Source organism: Neomonachus schauinslandi, chromosome 7, assembly GCF_002201575.2.
Source record: "Neomonachus schauinslandi chromosome 7, ASM220157v2, whole genome shotgun sequence".
In the NCBI taxonomy this organism is placed as follows: Eukaryota; Metazoa; Chordata; class Mammalia; order Carnivora; family Phocidae; genus Neomonachus; species Neomonachus schauinslandi.
In genome coordinates, this window is record NC_058409.1 from 19,045,559 (window position 1) to 19,071,174 (window position 25,616).

Genomic DNA, 25,616 nt, shown 5'->3' on the forward strand with positions numbered 1-25,616 from the left:
ATCTGAAAGCAGGGACTCGAGCAGATATTTGTGTGTCAATGTTCCTAAATAACATTTTCACAAGACCCAAGATGTGGAAACAACTCAAGTGTCCACCGAAAGATGAATACATAAGCAAAATGCAGTGTATGCATGCAATGGAATATTATTCAGCCATAAAATGCCCTGAAATTCTGATACATGCTGCAACATGGAGGAATCTTGAAAATATTGTGCTAAATTTGTCCACAAAAGGACAAAAATTGTGTAATTCCTCTTAGATACCTAGAATAATCAAATTCCTAGGGAAAGAAAGAGTAATAGTTACCAAAAGCAGCAGAGGAGGGGAGAATAGGGTTTCTGTTTAATGGGTACAGGGTTTCAGTTTGAAATAAGAAAATTCTGGAGAAGTTGCAGGACAAGGTAAATGTACTTACAGCCACTGAATTGTACATTCAAAAAGGGTTAAAGTGAATTTTATGTCATGTATATTTTACCACAATTTTCTTAAAGATTCTTTTTATTTTTTAAGTAATTTCTACACCCAAATGGGGCTTGAACTCAAAACCCCAAGATCAAGAGTCGCCCGCTCTACTGACTGAGCCAGCCAGGCGTCCCTTACCACAGTTTAAAAAAGATCATAGTCAGTCTAAGCCATACTTCACCCAGCCAAGTGTTCATATATGATTACCACATGAAGGAAACTGTTATAAAAAAGGACAAAGATGTCCATCTGACATCAACTTAAAGATCACTAAAGTATAAATAAAGTAAAAAAAAAAGTGTATATATACAGGGTGTTAAAAATTATTAAGACAGTTTAGGTGATACAAACTTTATTTAACACTTTAAGTGGATTGTTTCTACTAGGAAAACTACAGAATGGAGTGGAAGGCAAGAAGCTTTTATAGGATAAAGAATAAGAAACAGGGACACCTGGGTGGCTCAGCCAGTTAAGCGTCTGCCTTCGGCTCAGGTCATGATCTCAGAATCCTGGGATCAAGTCCCACGTCGGGCTCCCTGCTCAGCAGGGAGTGTGCTTCTCCCTCTGCCCCTCCCCCTGCTTGTGCTCTCTCTCTCTCTCTCTCTCTCTCTGACAAATAAATAAAGTCTTAAAAAAAAAATAAGAAACAAGGGAGGAAGTACACAATCCATAGTTGGCTTGGGATATACTGCATTTCTGATCAGGCAGAGCCTTTTCAGGGACCTGACAGTTATCTAAGCTTTGTTTTGCTGACGTGACATCCTGGGCTGGAGCAGCTCCATCTTGGGCCTAGAAATCTCTGGGATTTCCAAGGTCAAAAAAGCCAATTGATGTGTTTTTCACACATACCGAGAACATTGGTGATCATATTTGACTTTACTAGTTAGCTTCCTGACAAGCTGAGGGGCCGCCAAGTGCAAGTCTGGCAGAGAAAGGGAGTCTAGCTGAGAAGATGAGCAGGAGTTGGAATGTAGCCAGCAATCCACTCACCATGCTGTGTGCATCTCCGTGCATTAATGGGGGTCCTGGCAATATGGAGACCATATAAAAGTATTCATTGAAACTCCTCTGGCTTTTACATGATTTACCAAGAGAAGCCTGGCTATCAGAATACATCTTTTTCTTCTTTTAAGAATATGGAAAGGGGCAACTGGGTGGCTCAGTTGGTTAAGCGTCCGACTCTTGAGCTCAGCTCAGGTCTTGATATCAGGGTCATGAGTTCAACCCCATGTCAGGCTCCATGACCAGTGGAGCCTACTTAAAAAAAAAAAAAAAAAAGAATATGGAGAAATAGGTGTGATAAAACACTGAATGAAAAATCAGGGGCGCCTGGGTGGCTCAATCATTAAGCGTCTGCCTTCGGCTCAGGTCATGATCCCAGGGTCCTGGGATCGAGCCCTACATCGGGCTCCCTGCTCCGCAGGAAACCTGCTTCTCCCTCTCCCACTCCCCCTGCTTGTGTTCCCTCTCATGTTGTCTCTCTCTCTCTCTCTCTCTGTCAAATAAATAAATAAATAATCTTATTAAAAAAAGAAAAGAAAAATCAGGATTTATGCAGTTTTGTGGACAAAAAAGAATATATGTCACCAGAAAACAATGCAGAAAGCCATGCACCAGAATATTTATATAGTATAATTTCTGGATGGTAGAGTTATGAATGATTCTTATATCCTGTATCTTTATAAATTATCTGTAGATATGTATTTTATCATCAGAAAAGAAAGAACACTTCCACTCCTGTACACACTGCTCCCTATGTGTGGGATCATCCCTCTCTCTGTTCTGCTTGTCAGAGTTCAGTCCCAAAGTCAATGTCAACTCTTAGACGAAACCTGTTTCGTGTTTCATCTTGCCGCCTTCACTTTCCCCACATTGGTTCTCCGCCTAAGACTTCTGCTTCTTGACCAGAAGAGGTCTCTGTTGCATTGCTCAAGAAAAACAAATTTTTTTTAAAAATGTTTATTTAATGAATTAAAACTGTCTTTGCTGTTGGAGAGATTATAATATTATAGAAGTCGAGAGAAAAATTCTTCAGTGCCTCCATAACTAACAAATTTCCAAACTATTTTATTAACAAAGGGTAGCTTGAACCCTGAGGATTAACTCCATTAGTACCTAGCACTTTGTAGAGTCACAGAAGAATTTTATTTCATCTGTAAAAAATTGAAAGTAGAAAAAGAGAGAACAAGGGAGTACGCATTTAAAGAGGAAATCGTATGTTTTCTAGGGACTAATTAAAAACCATCAGGGAAGTGCTTCGGAGGGTATGGGCTTTATAGTTAGGCTGACCTGGACCAAATTCTGACTCTGGTACTTACTGTGTGGCTTGAAGTGAGCTAATGGGGCTAGTGATAGTTAGTTCAGAGGGTTGTTGTAAATAGTCTATCAGATTACCTGTAAAGTCCTTAGCATGATGCAAAATACCACTTACATATTTTTCTTAGGCCTATGGATGGGCATACGGGTTAGATTGCCAGTTATATTTTATTTTTTTATTTTTATTTTTATTTTTTTAATGATTTTATTTATTTTTTTGACAGAGAGAGACATAGCGAGAGCAGGAACACAAGCAGGGGGAGTGGGAGAGGGAGAAGCAGGCTTCCCGCAGAGCAGGGAGCCCGATGTGGGGCTCCATCCCAGGACCCCGGGATCATGACCTGAGCCGAAGGCAGACGCTTAACGACTGAGCCACCCAGGCGCCCGCCAGTTACATTTTAGCAACTATGGCTGATTTAGTTGCAAAGTAGCTTTTTCTGGGAGGAAGAATATAGTGAATTCAGGAAGTAGAAATTCCCTGAAAATGAGAACAGGAACATTTTCCTTTTCTTCCCCCCGACCCCCGGCCAAGAAGAGGAACATATTTCACATGCCATTTTGGCTTCAAATATTCTCTCCTCAGAGAAAACCAAAAAATTCACACCTCTAATCTCTTTTGCAGGCTAAGCTGGAATTCCTACTCCAAGCTGCATGTTTCAAATAATTGTCTCACCGAGAGTTTCAGATTCATCAGAGGAGCTTCTCATCTTCCCTGCTCTTTTCTTCTTGGACCTACTTTTTTCTCCCAGCCTTGCCTATTTCTGAAATTAGCTAATATTGATAAATACCATCAATAAATAATACACCCATATTCTCAGTTTTCTGGGTCTCAGAAATCACTTTAGAGTCCTGCTCCCCTCCCCGACCAAACCGTTCAGTCTCTTCTGTCCTTGTAGGTGGAGAGTGGTGTACACATGGCTGTCCCCTCTTTCTTTCCTAGGGAGGATCTACTCTCCTCCTCGCACCAAGTGACTTGCAATAACCTCCTCACATGTTCCCTGTCCTCTCTCTCACCTTCCCCGTAAGCATGTGAGGACAGCTCAGGTGGTCCTGCAAGCTGCTACTAGTCATTTTGCTAATGCCCTCTGTGATTCCTTCATGCTCCTGCTCAAAAATCATTCATGGAAAGTTCTGGAGCTGGCTGGTGGTGATTGCTGCACAGCAGTGTGAATGTACTCAATGTCACTGGACCTATACACTTTATTTTATTTATTTATTTATTTATTTGAGAGAGAGAGAGAGAGAGAAACAGCATGAGAGGGGAGAGGGCCACAGGGAGAAGCAGGCTCCCTGCTGAGCCGGGAGCCCAATGTGGGACTCGATTCCGGGACTCCAGGATCATGACCTGAGCCAAAGGCAGTTGCCTAACCAACTGAGCCACCCAGGCACCCTGGACCTACACCACTTTAAAAGGGTTGAAATGGTAAGCTTTCTGATATGTCTAACTTGACCACACACACACACACACACTCATAAAACCATTAATGATTTGAACACCAGAGCATGATGTTATATAAGGACCAGCACCATCCAAGCCCGGTCATTTTAATGGGTAGAGTGTCTGGCATCCAGGACAGTGAAAGGAGCGATGGTGGTTATCTTATTGCCCATGACACATGCACTACCACCCCACACGCTTGTATTCACTGTCCTTTCTCTGAGGTCGCTTCCCTCCACCGTTGCTGGGAATGGTCTGTGCTTTGTCCTGGGTATAGCCTCTCCCCGTCCCCACCCTATCTAATATAACCATGTACTGATCTATCCATTCAAAGTCCAGCTCAACTGTATTTTGTCCATGAAGCCTCCACTCTTATAACTCTCCCTTGCTCTGGGCTTCCATGGCTCTTTATATTACTATTCTGCCTGCATAAATGTCCTGAAGGATGGAGACCAATCCTTAATCCTCCTGGTATTTCCCCTTGCTTTTACTTAAGTGCTTTGCACAGAGCAGACTTTCAGTGAATGTTTATTGAATGGCTGAAGTAAGAGACCTAAGGAGGCCCTGGAAAGGGTACCTTGGATCTTGGGAGAGCCTTGCATCACACCTGACTCTAAGCCCCCCAACCCCCACCCCCATCCCCACCAGTATTCAAAGGGCTTTATGTGCTTTCATGCAACACATTTTATTTTGCCCCCTTTTTGGGAATATTAGCTTTCCTGCTTCATTTCATTAATCATTAAATTCCAAATTATGAAATTGCATGTTAATTGTGGGGCCAAAATGTAATGGATTCACAGTCTATCTTCCTTAGATTCCCATAACAACCTGTAGCAAAGGAATATTCTGTATCTCTAACTCGATATATATATTGGGTGCCCTGGCAGTGTTTTGCTGTTGGGTGGTCTAAGGACATAATTTTTAAGATAATCAATTAATCTTGATAAAACTGTACATGGGTATGCACCATTATCTTTTGAGTAAGTTGTTGCTAAGCAAAAATTTACCTTCCAGGAAAGTAACCTTGGAAGAATGTGTGGTTGTCCTTGATATAACTTCGCCTGCAGCATTGCCAGAAGTTAATATTATGTCAACATCTCCATTATAAAGATATAACTTCATTGTCAATGATTTGTCTGGGTTAACAGTGGACTCTGGACTTCCTAACCATAGCGGAAAAGAAAGTTTTTTTTTAAAGAGAGGGAGTTGGGGGAGGGGCAGAGGGAGTGGAAGAGAGAGAATCCTAAGCAGGCTCCATGCCCAGCACGGAACCTGACGGGGGCTCAATGTGGAGCTCAATGTGGGGCTCGATCTCACCACCCTGAGATCCTGACCTGAGCTGAAATCAAGAGTTGGATGCTTAACCGACTGAGCTACCCAGGTGCTCCTAAAAGGCCATTTTTACGTGAGGAAAAAATTTAACTCTTAAATAGTAGAAAACAAAACCACAAGACAAAGAGCCTCAGTTCACTTTATTTTTCTTGTATAAAACTATGTGGTGGCCACCGCTGGAGCCTGGGTCCTCTGCACGGAGACTCTGGTGTGGGTCTTTACAAGATGGTCAGTAAATCCCTGATAGGGAGACTTGGTGAACACTGTCTCTTTCCAGAGGTCAGGGGTGAGCTAGCCATAGGTCTTGGAGATGGCATCCAAAGTAGCCTTGGCAAAGTCGTCCCTGGCTGAGGTGTAGAGTTGTCAATACCAGCCATCCTCAGGAGCTTCTTGGGCACAGGGGCTGAGACCATGTCCGTGCCTCTGGGGGCAGCACAGAGCGTGGGGCTTGCTGATCTTGTTCCTCCAGTAGCCTCCCCACACAGGGCAATGGAAAGCTCGACCAGGGTGGCAGTGGCTATCTCCCTGGAGCACTTGACATCCAGACCGACGTGTCCATGGTAATCTCTGATGACAACAAATGCTCTGAACCTGGTCTGCTGGCCGGCATGGGTCTGCTTTTGCACAGGCATGATCTTCAAAACCTCCTCCTTGAGGGACGCCCCCAGGAAGAAGTCAATGATCTCAGATGGCTTGACGGGCAGGGAGCAGAGATAGAGCTCCTCCAGGGACTTGATCTTCCTGTCCTTGGCCAGGCGGCCCAGCTTGGTGACAGGGATTCACTCCTCGTCCTCGGCCTTGTCTCCGAAAGCTCTGTGGCCTTGCCCAAGCCCCGACCACCAGCCCTCCTGCAGCACGCGGGGCCATCTGCCACCTGCTGTTCTCTCGGATGAAGCAGCACAAGACAAAGAACTTTCTTTGAGGACTGGACTTTTTGTTTAATATAAATGTGAATTCTCTGTTTCAGAAAACGGCATTCTTCTCACAAAGACCTTAAAATATTCCAACCAATTATCACACTTTAAATCTGTAATTTCTTTTTTTTTTTTTTAAGGATTAATTACAAGTGAACTAGACTTGCTTTTTTCACAGACCTTTGCTTTACGCTTAATGACTGGAGAATGGGGAGCCCACGTTGGCAAGTTAGCGTATATGAATAGCAGGAAGATTAAATGTGGTTGCTCTCTTTAATTCGGGCTCTTGCTTTCGTTCATACACTCTTGTTTTTGTTCGTCAAACGTTTCTTGAGCCTACATTAGGCTGCCAGGTACTTAATTTGGGGGATAAATGTCAAGTTGCTGGCTGATTTCTATAAGAAATTTTATTCTGCCATGGTTCCTAAAATTTAGCATTCCTCAGAATTGCCTGGAAATTCTATTAAAGCGCAGATTTATGGGCCCCACATCCAAAGATTCTGATTCAGACGGTCTGAGATGGGCCCACGAATTTGCGTTTCTAATAAGCTTCCCGGTGAGGCTTATGTTGCGTGGACCACGCTCTAAATAACACTGCATCTTTGTAGAAAGGGCTGCTATGCAAGAAGCCTGCTATAGCCAGTCCGTCCTTCAACATGCTAGTTGGTCCAAAGGTAATCAAAGCCACTGTCCACACAGCTGAAACAGACTTAGAGAATCTGGATTACGGGTAAATGACGTTCACTCCCTACAAGCAGGGATGATGCTTCTGCTATCACTAGTTCAGGCTGTTCACCATCAGGGCCCATTCTGATGGATGAGTGTTAGTGCTATACAGTGTGTTAATGAGTCTTTACCATCCCTTCCTAAAGCCTTCAGACCTGTCTTTTGAAAACAGAATGTACTAACAACAGTGAGAGAAGAGCCATTCTTCACCACCAAATATGGAGTGCTGAGTCTTCAGTGCTGGACTAGAAACTGGTCGTGGAGAGTATATTTTGGGGCAAACAGAGACAACTTTGACTTGAAGAACGTGGAGTGAGCAAAGATTGCTTAAACTGGATATAAAAGCACTAACCATAAAGGAACGATTGAAGTGTTGGACTTCATTAAAATTAAAAACTTAGGGCGCCTGGGTGGCTCAGTTGGTTAAGCGACTGCCTTCGGCTCAGGTCATGATCCTGGAGTCCCAGGATCGAGTCCCGCATCGGGCTCCCTGCTCGGCAGGGAGTCTGCTTCTCCCTCTGACCCTCCTCCCTCTCATGCTCTCTGTCTCTCATTCTCTCTGTCTCAAATAAATAAATAAAATCTTTAAAAAAAAAAAAATTAAAAACTTATTTTCATCATAAGACTCCATTAAGAGAGTGGACAAGGAAAGAGTCACAGATTGGTAGAAGATGAAATACATAAATCTGAAGACTTCCATTCAGAATATATAAAGAGCTTCTTCAAATCAGTAAGAAAAAGATGAGGGTAGGGAAGGAAATTTTTAACTTTTTTCACACATCTTCCCAGGATTTTCTTCTGGACCCATGTAAATTAGACTGACAAAGGACTGATTAACAAGAGAAAAACAAACAGAAGTTTATTAACACATGCTTCATGCATACAAATGGGAGTACCCGGTGATGAGTAACTCAAAACAGTGGTTAGAACTTGGATCTTACAGCATCTTAACGGAAGAACAATAATAATAATTTTGTACAGAATTGACAAAACAAATAAAAGGACTTAGAACTTACACAAGTTGCAGATTGGGGGAGAGAATATATGGAGAAATCAGTGGTAGATAAAGGCTAGTTTAAGCAAGGTTTGTTCTAGAGATTCTTCTGGGCTGATAAGCATGTAGAGTTGTCTCTGATGATCAACTTCTGTCCCCTGGTAGAGAGGAGAGATGGGGACACCTCTCCAAATGGATTTCCTGTTTTAGGCAAGTGGAAGGAAGATGGAGAGCTTTTCTTGTATCCACATCTTCTCAATTGCCTTTAGCTCAAAATAATCCTTATGCCAAAGTGACATATTTGGGAATGGCATATTCTGCTACCCTTAATTAGCGATTCAATTTTAAAAATGAACAAAAGACAAACAGGTGTTAAACAAAAGGGAGTCCTCTCTGCTCTCTGGCAGCATGAGGAGAAAGTATGCTGTTTATTCTCTACAGACTTCTTGTCTCCTCTGGCAAGGTTGGGCAAATACACACACACACACACACACTCTCTCCCTCTCTTTCTTTCTCTCTCTCTCTCTCTCTTCTGTTAATGCGTTTATATTTTGACATTATCTCAGACTCACAAGAATTTGTAAAAACAGTACAGAGAGTTCTCATGCACTCTTCACTCAGCTTTCACAATGATAATATCTTACATAACCATAGTAATTGGTCAAAACCAGGAAACTGATTTTGTTAAAACACTATTAATTCAGGTATGGAGATATGGAATTTATTAGGATTTCACCACTTTTTACATGCACTCCTTTTGGGAGGGGACAAGGAGGAGTATAGAGTTCTGTGAAATCAATTAACCATCATGACCATCAGCATGCAGAACTGTTCCATCACCACAAAGAAACTCTCTCATGTCACCCCTTGATAGTTGCACCTTTCCCCTGGATCCACTACTACTGGTCCATGTCCCAACATTATAATTTTGTTACTTTATGAATGTCATAGTAATAGAATCCTACAGTTTGCAACCCTTTGACATTGGCTTTTCTGAGTGTAATGCCATTGAGATCCAACCAATTCATTGCATGTATCAGTAGTTTATGGCTCTTTTTTTTTTTTTAAGATTTTATTTATTTATTTATTTATTAGAGAGCGAGCGAGAGAGAAACAGCATGAGAGAGGAGAGGGTCAGAGGGAGAAGCAGTCTCCCCACCGAGCAGGGAGCCCGATGCGGGACTCGATCCCAGGACCCTGGGATCATGACCTGAGCCGAAGGCAGTCGCTTAACCAACTGAGCCACCCAGGCGCCCAGTAGTTTATGGCTCTTTATTGCTGAGTGCTTGTCCAGCATATGGACACACCACAATTTCTTTATCCATTCCTCCACTAACGGTCCTTCGGCTTGCATGAAGAGTCCCCAGGACCACCTCCAAGTTCGGTAATTCATTAGGAAGACTCATAAAACAGTGTATAGTTATACTCATGGTTGTAATTTATTACAACGGAATACAGAGCAAAATCAGTGAAGGGAAATGGCACATGGGGTGAAGTCCAGGGATAGTGGGCACAAGTTTCCAAGAGTCTTCTTGCTGTGGAGTTACATAGGACATGCTTAATTCCCCCAGCAATGAGTTGTGACAACTCTGCTCTTTCTTTGCTCAGGATAACAAACTTGTTCATCCTTTGGTGTTCCTGGGGAGTTAAAAGAATTCTTTGCAAGTACAGCAAGGCTCGTTGCCATCCTGATATTGGAAGACAAAGATCATGGTCTTGTTCTATGTTTCTCAAACAATTACATGTGCATTGTATCCTAAGTGATTGCTAGGTGACCAGTCCTTGACTGGTGCCACCTATCAGAGGAGTAATAAGTTTTATAGAATGAAAGAAATCAGGACAAATTCCAGGACTGTTACCCAAAACTGGGTTTGCCTCTTGGTGCGTGTAGAGCCAAAAGATAGAACCATGCCAAAGAATAGGAAAAGGAAGGATTTTAGTTGCAACAAGTAAAGGAGAACACCAGAGATCTTTCCCAAAGCAGGGTCTCTCCAAACAACAAAATCAGGGAAGTTTTAAGCTAAGGGTGCATACATATTCATGAAGGAACTTGCACAATGGGGAATGCAGCATGGATTTGGGGCAAAAGTCATCTTAAGGTGACTGAGTCCAAGTCAAGGTCACGGTTCTTACATTCTTTCACAAGATGGCTGGTGGCCTAAAATGACTTTTCTTATGTCAAAAAAGCTTCTTTTTTTCTGGGGACCCTAACTCTCTCTGCTTACAGGAGTTGCAAGGTTTGAATAATGAGTGAGATGTGAGCAGAGAAGAACCAGGGAGAACTTTCCACATGCGGGGAATGTATGAACAGAGGCAGCGAGGAAAGAAAAAGCCATTGTGTTTACAGGATGGTGAGAATGTCCTGGGCAGAGCAATATTCTGTTAGGGAATTAAAAAAAAAGGGAATCTTAGGAAAAGGGATTCAGCTTATTGAGGACTTTAAATGCTAAAACAAATGATTAAAATAGATAACTCTGGAGAGTTATGTTAATGATCAAAATAGGGTTTCAGAAAAATGTATCTGTCAATAATTCAAAGGATGGATTGGAGATTAAGAGATGGGGACGCTTGTTTGGAAAAACATCCAGGTGAGAAGGCCCAGATTAGGATCAAAGCCATGCGAATGGAGACTAGGGAGCTGCCTCTCCACAGTTTATATTGGAGTAGATGAGGTGCGCAAGAGAGGCCGTGCATGCAGAGACAGGATCTACCTGTACTGGAAAAGAACTTCGTTGTACTTAGTAGTTACCTTTATAAATGAGGTCAGTAAGGCACTATTAGAGAGAGAGCCATCATAACCTCCAAGAAAAGTTATAAAACTAAAAAACGTGATAATACAGAGAGGGAAAAAAAAAATCAATGTGCAGTAGAGAAAGTAGCAAGAGGTGCGGTGCTTTTTTTTATTTTTATGGTGAAGTATTTTAAGAAAGCCATTTAGTGTGACTATAATCTATTTGCCCTTTCAGAGATGGTTCATTTAAGTACAGCCTAATTAGGAAGGAATAGATAAGGCACCCAAGGTCAAGATCGGACCTGCTTGGTTACCTTATGAAAATGCCTGAATGTGGCGATACCTCAGATCTGATGCGTTCCGAACAGGCTCCGAGCCAATGTGTGGCTGCGCGCTTTTCATGGAAGCAGGAGTAACATTGCTAACCGTGTCACTAACTCACATTTCCTCATGGTGAATCACTCCAGTTCCTGTTTCTCCAATGATTAAAAAGGAAGTTATTCCTGGAGTGCACTATTTATTTATTTAGAAAACAACGTTATCGCCAAGCTTTAAAGATAGGGTGTCTTAAGGAAGCGGTAATCAGAGTAAAAACCTTTGTCCTGCTGCGCTGGCTTGAATCCCAAACACCGTCTCTCGCCTCCCCTCCTCTGTCATCACATTCCACTCACGTGGGGCTTCTTTCTGTACTTCAAACATGCTGCCCCATCTCACAACTACCTGGGATGCTCTTCCCAAGAGCTGCACACGGTTCACTCCTTCTCCTCATTCAGTTTTTTAAAGTGACTGTCTTCTCAGGGAGGTGCGGTGGATGCTGTTGGGAGCCCTGCCCACATCCCCCTTAAGAGGCTGTGTGTTCAGCAGCCCCCCTTCCGGTGCTGTGGGTGTTTGGCTGCTCAAGGCTCAGGGCTTTGTCCTTTTATGGAGGATTGCCCTTGGCTGACCGGAACCTCCTTGATTGGCGGTGGTCCTAGAGACAGTGGCTGACGGTTATGTCCTCCACCCAGGGGAGGGCCATGGCCAAAGACTAAGTGATGAGGGGATCTAGCAGCCTCCTCTCCTCTGGGTGGGACAACTTCTTGGTGCAATTTATTTATTTATTTATTTATAGTTTTTATTGTTATGTTAATCACCATACATTACATCATTAGTTTTTGATGCAGTGTTCCATGATTCATTGTTTGCATATAACACCCAGTGCTCCATGCAGAATGTGCCCTCTTTAATGCCCATCACCAGGCTAACCCATCCCCCCACACCCTCCCCTCTAGAACCCTCAGTTTGTTTCCTGAGATTAATTTTTAAGGATTTATTTATTCATTTAAGGGAGGAGAGGCAGAGGGAGAGGGCGAATTCTGAAGCAGACTCCCTGCTGAATGTGGAGTCTGACGCAAGACTTGATCCCAGGACCCCGAGATCATGCCCCGAGCTGAAACGAAGAGTCGGCCACTCAACCAACTGAGCCACCCAGGTGCAATTTATGATTCAGGGCTTCCCATGGGATCAGGCTGAGACTAGACTTCTAAGGAGTATAATTGCCAGACTTCATCCCTTGCTGTCTGCTACTTTTTTTTTTTTTAAGACTTTATTTATTTAGAGAGCACATGTACGAGTGGAGGAGGGGCAGAGGTAGAGGGAGAGAGAGAGAGAATCTCAAGCAGACTCCCTGCTGAGTGGGGAGCCTGATGCAGGGCTTAGTCTTATGACCCTGAGACTATGACCTGAGACCGTGACCTGAGACAAAACCAAGAGTTGGGTGCTCAACCGACTGAGCCACCCAGGCATCCCTGTCTGCTACCTTTTTCACACTCCTTAAGATCACTGAAGCAGGGGGCGCCTGGGTGGCTCAGTCGTTAGGTATCTGCCTTCGGCTCAGATCATGATCCCAGGGTCCTGGGATCGAGCCCCGCATCGGGCTCCCTGCTCAGCGGGAAGCCTGCTTCTGCCTCTCCCACTGCCCCTGCTTGTTCTCTCTCTCTCTCTCACTGTGTCTTTCTCTGTCAAACAAAAAAATAAAATAAAAGATTTTATTTATTCATTTAGAGAGCACATGCACAAGTGGGGGAGGGGCAGAGGGAGAGAGAGAGAGAGAGAATCTCAAGCAGACTCCGCGCTGAGCAGGGAGCCTGATGCAGGGCTCAGGCTTATGACCCTGAGACCATAACCTGAGACCATGACCTGAGACAAAACCAAGAGTCGGTCACTCAACAGACTGAGCCACGCAGGCGTCCCTGGCTGCTACTTTTTTCACTCTCCTTAAGATCACGGAAGCAGGGATTTCCTCCTGAGGTTCTGTTCACAGGGAGCATATTGTAAGATAGTTGGTGCAGCAGTGGTCCTAGGAAGCCGAGTAGATCTAGAATTCGGGATTGGATAAATCAACCACTAGATGGCAATGTGAACCTCATCATTGTCAGACGGTAAACAGTGTGACTTCCTGGAGGGATGCGCTCGCTGAGATTGTCACCTGTGGTGACTGGGACAAAATACAGGTAGAAGAAACTGCGTTAAGGGGCACCTGGGTGGCTCAGTCGTTAAGTGTCTGCCTTCGGCTCAGGTCATGATCCCAGGGTCCTGGGATCAAGCCCCACGTCAGGCTCCCTGCTCCGCGGGAAGCCTGCTTCTCCCTCTCCCACTCCCCCCTCTCTCGCTGTGTCTCTCTCTCTGTCAAATAAATAAATGAAATCTCAAAAAAATAAAAAAGAGAGCGAGACTGCGTTAAATCATGCAATGACTCTGGCATTTCACACGTTTCGGGCAAACAGGGAGCTTGGTACACAGGACTGCTTGTACTATTTTTGCAATTTCTTGTGTCTGTAGTTACTTCAAAATAAAAAGTTAAAAATAAAGACAAGCAAATGAACAGCTATAGTGTGAAAACATTATATCCTAGGGGAAATGGTAGGCATTAGCAGCGTCCTCAAGGACTTACGGGATTCAGAGAATAGTTCCCACGTAGTTGCCATTTAATTCAATAGCTTGTCCTTTGCAAAAACTAGATGAATTGTGGCGGATGATAGGGACTCCCAGAAACTCAAGCAATTAGGAGCCCCAACCAAAGTTGCTTGCCTGAGCGTGGTATCATCACTAAAACAGATTCATATAGCCTTTGGAATGTAGCGTGCAGCTGTAAATGGCAAGCGGTGCTTTCTAGACCCATCGGAAAGGTGAATCAGAAACAGCTGGCTTTCACATGGAAGGGATAATAGAGCATATTCACGACTTGGCCCCAGGGCTACTTTACTTGTCCTCTGCTCTATCATAATGTAGTCCAAAGGGACCTGGATTGTGTGAACGTTCCACAGAACTTCACACTAGTCAACCGTATTGATGTCACACTAAGTGAATCTGGGAAGGAGGAACTAGCAAGTGCTCTGGGAGGCTGGCAAGACACGTGCACTTCAGAAGGTGGAAGATAATACTGAAAAGATGAAGGAGGCTGCCACCATGTAAACATTTTGGGGGGCACAGTGTTCTGGGACATGCCAGGACATCTCTTCTCTGCCAAAGGACAAGTAACTGTGCCTTGGGTTTCCTGCCATTAAAAAAGGCACAGAGCCTGCAAGCACTTCGGAGGTAGTATTTATCACATTTGCGAAACCCTGCTCTGACCTGCTTATGGGGGATGAGGAAGGATGAGACTCAGAGCAGAAGAGGGCTCTGTCGTGGATCTGGGTGACCGTACAAGAAACACTGCTGTTTGGGTCATATGACTCGAAGGTTTCTAGGGTACCAGACTGATCTGTGGTGGATAAAAATGCTGTGTGAAATATTCAGGATGCCCAAATGGGACAGTTGCAGGATAGACTTGTAGGGTACTTGGGCAAGGCCATGCCATCTGCAGCCAAGAACTATACACCATTCACATAAGAGCTTCTGACACACTCTTGGGACCTGGAAGGGACTCTCTGAGTACGAAACATCAAGCAGTTACGCAATTAGAGCTGCCCGCCATGAGCTGGGCTTGTTCAGATACACCTCGTCGTAAGACTGGGAACACCAGAGCATTCCATCATCAGATGGAAACAGTATGTCAGAGACTGGGCTCACGCAGGTCCCCCGGTTGTGAGTAAGCTGTACAAACAAGTACTTCCAGTGATATGTCTCTCACATCTCTTTCATGAACTTTTCCTTGAGCTCATAGCTTCTTGAGGGTTCCCTAAGACCAGCTGATGGAGGAGGACGAATCCTCAGGTTAATAGGCTGCTACCACACTACAGCCCACTTGGGCTCAAAGATGGTGGTGGAAACAAATTCTGCCAGTGGGTATCTACTTTGGTGCTCCTGGGTATCTACTCTGTGTGGAGAGAAAATGGTCCCCCCAAAAAGGTTACGTGGAGTTCACAGGCAGTGGCAAATGGCCTGACTGGTCAGGTAGTGGGCTGGCAAAGAGCAAGATTAGAAAATCATGAAGAAGTAGGTCTAGAGAAGCATGTGAGCAGATTAGTGGATGTGGGCAAGAGCATTTGTTAACGTCTGCCAGATCCTATCTATTACAGACAAGGCACTGACCAACGAGGGGACAGGAAGAGTCACTGAGCAGATTCCAGCTAGTTTCCGTCCTCAGCCACACCAGCCCTTGCACAACTGGCTTCTCAACAGAGTAGCTGTGGTGGCCACGATGGGGATTATGGGTGAGTTCAATAGTACGCGCTACCTCTCCTCAAAGCTGATCTAGCTACTGCTGCCACCACATTTCCAACCACCAGGAATGAAGAGCAATGGAGGTCTCCAGACACAACCCCTTGAGAAAACCAACCAGCTACTTGGTGGCTAAGTGATTATATCAAACCCCCTTCATGCTGGAAAGAGCAACAATTCATCCTGGGCATAATTGTATTTATCATAACCTCAGGACCCCCCCCGTTACAGTCAGGGTTGTAGTTTGTTCCAGAAACCCTCCTCTTATAAGAAATTGCACCAGCCAGAATCCTGGAGGACCTGCAACCAAATGGGTTGACGGGAACATGAGGAACCATCAGCTCTGAGTGGTACCAAGGGTACAGACTGGAGCAGATGCTTTTGATGTCTTGCTACATCCCCTTTATAGGCTGCCAATGGTTCACACCTATGCTAATCTTAAAAAATACCTATGCTATTCCCCAGAGGCTTGCATTTGGCTGAAGGAAACTGCCTAAGTCACAGATGGCTGGGCCACTTCCCACCCGAGGTATTGCCTGGGATCAGCGACCGACTGACTGGTGCAGGAATATAGACCCAGCCCTTTTGCTTCAGAGAGAGTTCACTAAACATTTGTACTCCTTTCTCTATAGTGTCCAGCCCCTGACTGCATTTCTCAGCCTGTCTTGCAACTAGAGGGGGCCATGGGAACAGTCCTCACCAATGGCATGTGAGAGGAGATAAGGTATATTCTCTTAAGGCCAAGATTAAGAAGTCTGTTCTACTTATTTCTTTCCCCCATCCTCCTTCTGCACATAGATGATCCTACAACAGGGTGGGCCATCAGATGAAAGGAGCTTGGGCTCTGAGTTACCTCGTGAAAGGCTACCAATCAGTAATACTTGTATTGGTAAATGACTGAGAAGTAAACTTTAATTGTGTTTAGTCATTCAAGTTTGGGGTTTGTTTTCTTACAGCGTCTGGCATTCTCTAATATACTCTCTGCCTGTGAACTCTAAGGGGATTTCTGAAATACTAGCAAGTTGAGCAGGATGTTTCCAAAGGTCCCTTCTGATACAGATTCGCTGGTGCTTTTCCTCTGAAAAATGGCTGAATGATGAATTATTGTGCTTGTCGTTTATTCTGTTAAACAGTGTAAATTATTCTGTTGTAAACATGGTAAAGGTAAAACCACTGGATCAGATGAACTGGATTCCAGTTCCAGGCTCCTCTCCAGCCTGTTGTAGAGTCCTATAAAATATGACCTTATCTCTGTGTGTCTCAGTCTCACCATCTGAAAAATGCAAATAAAATGGACAATAGGACCTCTTAGGTCCTTTCTAGCTTTTGTATTTAGTGATACTCTGTATTGTATTAAAATCAAATCTCTTCAAGGGAATATACAGCATCAACTCTTTATAAGCTGGGAGAAGTGGGAGCAGAGGACTCTAGTGCTTTAAATAGTTCACTAAACTTAACCTATAATAAACCCTTTAATCGGGGCACCTGGGTGGCTCAGTCATTAAGCGTCTGCCTTGGGCTCAGGCCATGATCTCAGGATCCTGGGATCGAGCCCCGCATCCAGCTCCCTGTTCGGCGGGAAGCCTGCTTCTCCCTCTCCCACTCCCTCTGCTTGTGTTCCCTCTCTCGCTGTGTCTCTCTACCAAATAAATAAATAAAATCTTTAAAAAAAATAAAATAAACCCTTTAATCATAGAGTGTCTTTTATTATTGGACTTCAAAATTTGGAGATGAGTCAAAGACACTAAGTTCTTTGCTTTTGGCTCTAGATATAGTCAAGTTGTCTCAAACAGCTCAAATATTCCATTCAATTAAGGCATAATTGGGGATGATTTGTTTCAGAGGAGTGGGAGAAGCGGCCAAGTGAGTCCAGCGGGAAATGGCTGTTTTGGCAATGCCCAGAAACACTCCGGGGTACCGGGCTATGACCATGACAGTGATACAGCCCATGCAGAGAATGAATCCAACATTAAGCTATAGGCTGAATTAAGTTTGGTTTCCTTTATAAACAAATAGGCATGGCTATGTTCCAACAAGATTTTGCTTACTGGTTTTGGTAATCTTTTTGAAAAAGTTAACACACCTAAAAAAAGTCATTTAGAAGGTACAAAATTATTAAAGAAATATTTCCATAAGCTACTACAGATAAATCTTTTATCCTGGTAAATATAAAGTCGACTGACATTCTGTGTCTCTGAATCACATAGATTGTCTTTTTCTTTCTTTCTCTTTTTTGGGGAGGGGCTGGGCAGGACGTTTAATTAATCTCTTGATGTTTGCATAAGAAACCTAGGTGAAGCATAGATAAAGAAGGTGTCAGAAAGTATCTGGGACTTTGACCTTTTACGGGCTACCTTTGACCCATTGTACAATATGCAAATTCAATCTGGGCTGATTTTTCCCACAGGTGAGGATGATGACCAATCCTCAGAGGCTAAAGAACTGCCGGATTCAATTCAGGCAGCGTACAGTTGGCTTTCCCGAAGAGCCATGCAAATTTTTGTCAAATTCTAGGGGTTAGCTGCAGCTTGAGCAATCACATTCCATAGAACACTTCAAGGGAGAGAAAAGGCAGGTGATCTTCTCAGCCTCTTTACCCAGGTTTTGGCTCCATTCAGCTCCCCACAAACCTGTCTCCCTAGGGTTGTGCTGTTTATTCCTTGTACTCCTGTTACTATTGTAAAGGGCACAAGTACTTCCTTAAGCAGCTGGAGCCAACGCATTGCTGGCTTTCTCCACTGAGGGTCTCTGGAGTAATCACAAGTCTCCTTACACACAAATACATCAAAGCACCAGAGGACGTGTTGAAGGATCCAAGAACCCAGTTACATAAGGCGTCTTTATGCTTTAAGGGTCACCTACACTTCAAATTTTAGCACCACTTGACCCCCCGCCCCCTTTTGCCTTCTATAGCCAATCATATGCTAGCTTATGTTTATTCAACATACACGGGATTTTTCATGTGACTCCTTTCTAAGGCCACTATCGCTGACCTCAAGCTCTCTCACTGACACGGTAAGCATTAGGCTCTAAGCTGCCTTTCCAGCCCCACTGCCTCCTAGACATACTGGGAGATGAAGCATTTAAAACTCATCTCCCACCATATCAAGTTCTGCTCAAGTCTTGTCCTGGTTTCCTATTGCATGTATAATTTGGTGTAACCTAACCCCAGAATCTCTTAAAACTAAGAAAATTTGCATTTTCCAGGTTTAATTTCCTAGTATCTATTTCATACATCCACCTCTAATATAACTACCTGGAAAAGCTTAAGCTTTCCTACATATGTGCTTTAAAAAAAAAAAAAAGAGTTTATTTATTTAAGAGAGAGAGGGAGAGAGAGAGAGAGGGAGAGCAGGGGTAGGAACAGGGAGAGGACAAGCAGACTCCGTGCTGAGCATGGAGCCCAACGCCTGGCTCAGTCTCATGACCCTGAGATCACGACCTGAGCCAAAATCAAGAGTCGGAGCCTTAACTGACTGAGTCATCCAGGCATCCCATGTGTGTCTTTTTTTTTTTTTTTTTTTTTTTTAAGATTTTATTTATTTATTTGAGACAGAGAGAATGAGATACAGAGAGCATGAGAGGGAGGAGGGTCAGAGGGAGAAGCAGACTCCCTGCCGAGCAGGGAGCCCGATGCGGGACTCGATCCAGGGACTCCAGGATCATGACCTGAGCCGAAGGCAGTCGCCCAACCAACTGAGCCACCCAGGCACCCCCATGTGTGTCTTTTTTTAATACTCTGCCTCAGTTCTTCTTTGAAACTTTTTCCATATGAAAAATATGTCTGGTGGGTTTTTTCCCCCTCCTAGTGCTCCAAGTGCAGAGCCATTCACAGCTACTTTTCAGTACACTGTTGTGGAATCAAATTAAGAAATGAAATCCCTCAGGTAAAATTCAAAATCCATTCCATCCTAGTTATCTGACAGGCACTGTTCTAGGGCTAAGGATATAAAAGTGAGCACAACAGGAATAGATTTCTGCCCTCATGGAACTTAAATGAGTGGTGGCAGGGCTAGGGTATGAAGATATTAAATAAATAAGCAACATATTCAGAATGCCGTATGATATGTGAGCTATAGAGTAGGAAGGGGGACAGGAGTACCAGAAAATGTTGACATGGGGGGTGGGGTTCTAAATATGGTGATCACAGAGGGACCCACTGAAAAAGTGACATTTGAGCAAAATATTAAAAGGGGGGAGAAAATGAGCTGTGGCTACTGAGCTTCTAAAGATAGGCACCAGACTTGCAAAGGCCCTGAGGCAGAAACTTTTAGCATTCTAGGAGTAAATAGCAAAGACAACAGAGTGAGCCAGGCAGTGTGTGGTAAGAGATGAGGTTGGAGGAATTTAGTGGACCCTAAGCCACTGGGAAGACTTTGGCTTTTACCCTAAACCAAATAGCTGGAGACTTTGCAGGTTGCTGAGTAGAGGAGTTCAGTGATCTGTATTATATTTTCAAAGGATCTCTCTAACTGCTTGAAAGTAAACTGTATAGGCCAGAGTAGAAGCAGGGAAACCAGTTAGGTGCCTCTATGATAATCCATGATGGTGACCTGGACTAGGGTGATAGTGAAAGTTTTGGAAAGAGGTCAGATTCTACAGATGTTTTAATAATAGAGCTGATTGGAAGTGCTGATGGGTTGAATGTGAGATGTGAGAGAAAGAGAGAGCCAAGGAGAATTCCTAGGCCATCCTTGAGCAAATAGAAGGATAAAGTTGGCACTTACTGAAATGGGGCAGACTATGAGAGGAATGAGTTTTAGAGGGCGAGGTAGAGGGAAGATCAAGACTTTTATTAGGTTATTGGTGATAATTTGTTTTGTTTTGTTTTATGTTTTTATTTTAATTCCAGTTAGTAGACATACAGTGTAATATTAGTTTCAGGCGTACAATATAGTGATTCAATAACTCCATACATCACCCGATGCTCATCACAATAAGTGCTCTCCTTAATCCCCATCACCTATTTCACCTATCCCCCCTTCTCCTCCCCCCTGGTAACCATCAGTGTGTTCTCTATAGTTCAGAGTCTCTTTCTCTTTTTCCCTTTGCTAATTTGTTTTGTTTCTTAAATTCCACATGAGTGAAATCATACGGTATTTGTCTTTCTCTAACTTCTCTTAGGATTATACTCTCTAGCTCCATCCATGTCGTTGCAAATGGCAAGATTTCATTATTTTTTATGGCTGAGTACTATTCTATTGTATACATGTCACATTTTCTTTATCCATTCATCTATTAATGGACACTTGGGTTGCTTCCATAGTTTGGCTATTGTAGATAATGCTGCTATAAACATCGGGGTGCGTGTATCCCTTAGAATTAGTGTTTTGTATTCTTTGGGTAAATACCTGGTAGTGCAATTGCAGGATTATCGGGTAGCTCTATTTTTAACTTTTTTTTTAATAGGATTTTTAAAAAAGATTTTATTTATTTATTTATTTATTTGAGAGAGCGAGAGGGCGAGAGAGAGAGAGCATGAGCAGATGCGGGGCTCGCTCCCAGGACGCTGGGATCATGACCTGAGCCAAAGGTAAATGCTTAACAGACTGAGCCACCCAGGCACCCCTATTTTTAACTTTTTGAAGAAACTCCATACCGTTTTCCACAGTGGTTGCCCCAGTTTGCATTCCCACCAACAGTGCACAAGTGTTCTTTTTCTCCACATCCTGGCCAACACCTGTTTCTTCTTGTGTTGTTGATTTTAGCCTTTCTGACAGGTTTGAGGTGATGCCTCATTGCAGTTTTGATTTGCATTTCCCTGATGGTAAGAAATGATGATCATCTTTTCATGTGTCTGTTGGCCATCTGCATGTCTTCTTTGGAGAAATATCAGTGATAATTGCAAATAGTTTTGGTCTTATCCACAGTTTTAATTAGAATGTTCCTTTCTAGCACATCCTATTTTATCTCAAAGTCTTCTTCTCCTAGTACTCTTTAACACAAATCTCAGAAACCAGAGACAAGTGATAAATTAAACTACATTTTAAAAATTAGCATGACAGAAACTACCAAAAGCAAAGTCTAAATACAAATGACAAACCATGAAACAGTATTTGTAGCTCATACTATAATATTGCATTTCCTAATACATAAAGAGCTTCTACAAAAAGATAAGAAAACAATAAAAACTCAATAGAAAAATCAACAATGGATATGAACAGACGGTTCATGAAAAAAAGCTCATTATAAATGTTTTTTAAACACAAGACCCTCACTATGACTCAGTAGATAGTTAACACTATCATTAGATGATTTCCTCATCAGATTGATAAAGATAAAAAATATGAATAACTCAGACCATTGGCTAGGATATAGCATGATACACATTCTCATCAACTTCCATGAAGGGCAAATTTGGCAATATCAAGCGATATTTTATTTATTTATTTATGAGAGAGAGAGACATGGGTCGGGGAGGGGGGGCAGAAGCAGAGGGAGAGGAGAATCTTTTTTTTTTTTTTTTTAAAGATTTTATTTATTTATTTGACAGAGAGAGACATAGCGAGAGAGGGAACACAAGCAGGGGGAGTGGGAGAGGGAGAAGCAGGCAGAAGCCCGATGTGGGGCTCGATCCCAGAACCTGAGCCGAAGGCAGATGCCCAACGACTGAGCCACCCAGGCGCCCCGGGAGAGGAGAATCTTAAGCAGGCTCCACACCCAGAGCAGAGCTCAACGTGGGGGTGGATCTCACGACCCTGAGATCATGACCTGAGCTGAAATCAAGAGTCAGCCGCTTAACCGACTGAGCCACGCAGGCGCCCCAACATCAATCAGCATTTTAAATGCATATTCTCTGACCCAGCAATTTGACTTCTAGCTCTGTGTGTTAGAGATGTAATCATGTATTTATGAAAAGATACATGCCCAGTGATATCTTACAGCATGGCATGTAATAAAAAAAAAATCAAACGCAATTTATATATGCAATAATAATAGAGTAATGGTTAAATAAATTGTGGTAACGCCATAGTGAACATCCAACAAAAATAATAAGGCAGTCTTGCAAAGCATACTATTAAGAGATAAATATATTATTAAAAGAATAAAGCAAAGCAAAGAATGGTTGAAAGCTGGTGTATGTTTAAAAAACATATGTGAGGGACAGAATATGTACATGTCTGTTTAGAACCACACGAAATGTCTCTGCAAGTCTGTATGACAAACTGATACATACGATTGCCTCTGGAAAGCAATCAAGTGGCTGAAGAATAACTGTGGGAAGAAGCTTCTTTAACCAACCATTTTAGACAGGGTTTGCTGGAAACAGACCAAGACAAAAATGAGTACAGAAGGTTTATTAGGGAGTGCTCTCAGGAGAGCACCTCTCTCAGGAGATTCACCTGCCAGGGATGAAGAAGGCGGTGCTGGGCAGAGGGAGAGGTTGACCCACGATGTAAGTTGCTGCTGAGGCCTTGGGCTGTCCTCCAGTCTGTGGTGAACTCCAGAGCTGGTTGGGTCCTTCAGCATTAGCCCCAGCTGAAGCAAGGAAACCAGGACTTTGTATCCCGGCCTCAACTGGTAATTGGCCTGGGGCTGCCCTCTGGGAGGGATGTAATTTTGGGAGAGGCAGCTCCCAGCGGCTGATGCCAATTGCCACCAATGTTCCCAACAGCAGGGCTGTGGGGTCCTCAACCCTGAAGGGGGAATCGGGGCAGAATACCTTTGAATTTGTTCCAAAATAACTAAATAGAATAGTTTGAGTGGGGTAAGCAAGGACCCAGTACTCTATTCTGACAGTACAGGAGGCTGGGACTTTGGAGGCCGGAAGCACTCTAAGTAGACGACTCTGACATTGGTTTGACCTCCTGGAGCTCCTGTCTCATCCCAGAGGGTCCTTGGATTCCCTCAGCACCCCCATTCTCCTTCAGGCAATAGAGGAAGAAAGAGAACCAAGCAAAGTAACCGTGACTTGAGAAAGTAATTTGCCACTCTATTTTAAATGAAAAAAAGCCACATCTCATCCCCCCCTAATTTTAGTTAAAGATTGTTAGCTATATCAAATTTGAATTAATTACATTTTTAAAAAGATTTTATTTATTTATTTATTTATTTATTTATTTACCAGAGAGAGAGAGAGAGAGAGAGAGCACAAGCAGGGGGAGGGGCAGGCAGAGGGAGAAGCAGGCTTCCTGCTGAGCAGGGAGCCCGATGCTGGCTTGATCCCAGGACCCTGGGATCATGACCTGAGTGGAAGGCAGACACTTAACTGACTGAGTCACCCAGGTGCCCCTTTGTGCCTCTCTACTTAATGATGAAATTAAAATATTTATTTTAATTACCTGGATTCTTCAACAAACAAATGAGATTGAGAGAGATTTAAGAGACAAAGAAAATCAGGGGAACTGATTTGAATCTCAAGGAGAAAGGGGTGGGGGAGGCCACTGCGAATGAAAGTTTTGAGATAATCAGGGAAATTTGCACATGGACTAGGTATTAGATTACTGTGTACCAAGAAAGTATTGACCATTTTATTAGATAGAATTTTAAAAGTCTTTATTACCAAGTCATGTTGAATTATTTATGAGTGAAGTAGTATAATGTCTGGGATTTTTAAAACTGAAGTATGGTTGACATAAATTACATTAGTTTCAAGTGTACAACAGAGCGATTTGACGTTTATACACCTTACAAAGTGCTCACCATGATAAGTGTAGTTACCATCTGTCACCATACAACGTTATTACAATAACATTGACTACGTTTCCCAGGCTGAACTGGGATTTGTTTTGAATACTGCCGCTGAAAAGTGGGGTTGTGGGGTGATGGATAGATAAGACAACATTGATCAAACTGTTAGTGACTGCTGAAACAGAGGATGGACACACAGGATGTAATGTAGTATGCTCTCGTCTTTGTTGTATTTAATTTTCATAATGAAAATGTCAAAAATTCATGTATCTGAATTCATCTATTAACTGTGTCATCTCCCTAAATTGGATCATTAAAAAAAGAAAAAAAAAGAAAACCAACACTTGTCCAAATGAGAATTTTCCTTTGGCTTGATATAGTTGGTGGATCATCAGACCTTTGAGTGTTCACACACCATTGGCTGTCTTGTACCCTTCTTGACATTCGATCATTGCAATTTCCTGCACACAAGCATTTCATAGATGACAGTCTAGGCTAATGATTGTAGCCATGAAAAAAAAAAAAGTTTCGTGTTTCCCAGTACTTGTCAGAGTGAAGCCACATGAAAGACTTTTTATTTGGTGGCAGAGTCCCGTGTGTTGGCATATAAACTGTCCTACTACATTATTTTATTAATTAATTTGGGCAAGTTGAGGCCGCAGGAATGTGTGCCCATGTTATACTGGTCTGTTTCTTCCATGAGCAAAACAAAACACTTCCTGAAGCCCATCTCCAACAATAATTATGTTCACATGTTAAGCCCTCTGTGCTTTCTGAGTTCAGATCGATTATACCATACGAAATGGTGCTTCTCAAGCTTTTTGGTCTGTAGAACCCATTACGTTCTTTTTTTGTTTGTCTGTTTCAAGTTTTTATCTAAATTCCAATTAGTTAACATACAGTGTAATATTAGTTTCAGTAGTAGAATTTAGTGATTCATCACTTACATACAATACCGGTGCTCATCACAGCGAGTGCCCTCCTTAATCTCCATTATCGATTTAACCCATCCCCCACCCACGTCCCCCCTGGTAACCATCAGTTTGTTTTCTAGAGGTAAGAGTCTTTTTCTTGGTTGTTCTCTTCCCCCCACCATTTGTTTTTTCTTAAATTCCCAATATGAGTGAAATCATGTGGTATTTGTCTTTCTCTGACTAACTTATTTCTCTTAGCATTACACTCTCTAGTTCCATCCACATTGTTGTGAACAGCAAGATTTCATTCCATTGTGTATATATTACCACCTCTTCTTTATCCATTCACCAGTTGGTGGATATCTGGGCTCTTTCCACAATTTGGCTATTATAAATAATGCTGCTATAAACATAGGGTGCATGCATCCCTTGGAATTGGTATTTTTTGTATCCTTTGCATAAATACTTAGGAGTGCAATTGCTGGATGATAGGGTAGTTCTATTTTTAACTTTTTG

General features: G+C 43.0%; 1 pseudogene; it reads right to left on the reverse strand.

Annotated features, from left to right (window-relative positions):
• Positions 1 to 5,708: 5,708 nt before the first annotated feature.
• Positions 5,709 to 7,272, reverse strand: LOC110591191 (annotated as a pseudogene).
• Between the last annotated feature and the right edge of the window lie 18,344 nt (positions 7,273 to 25,616).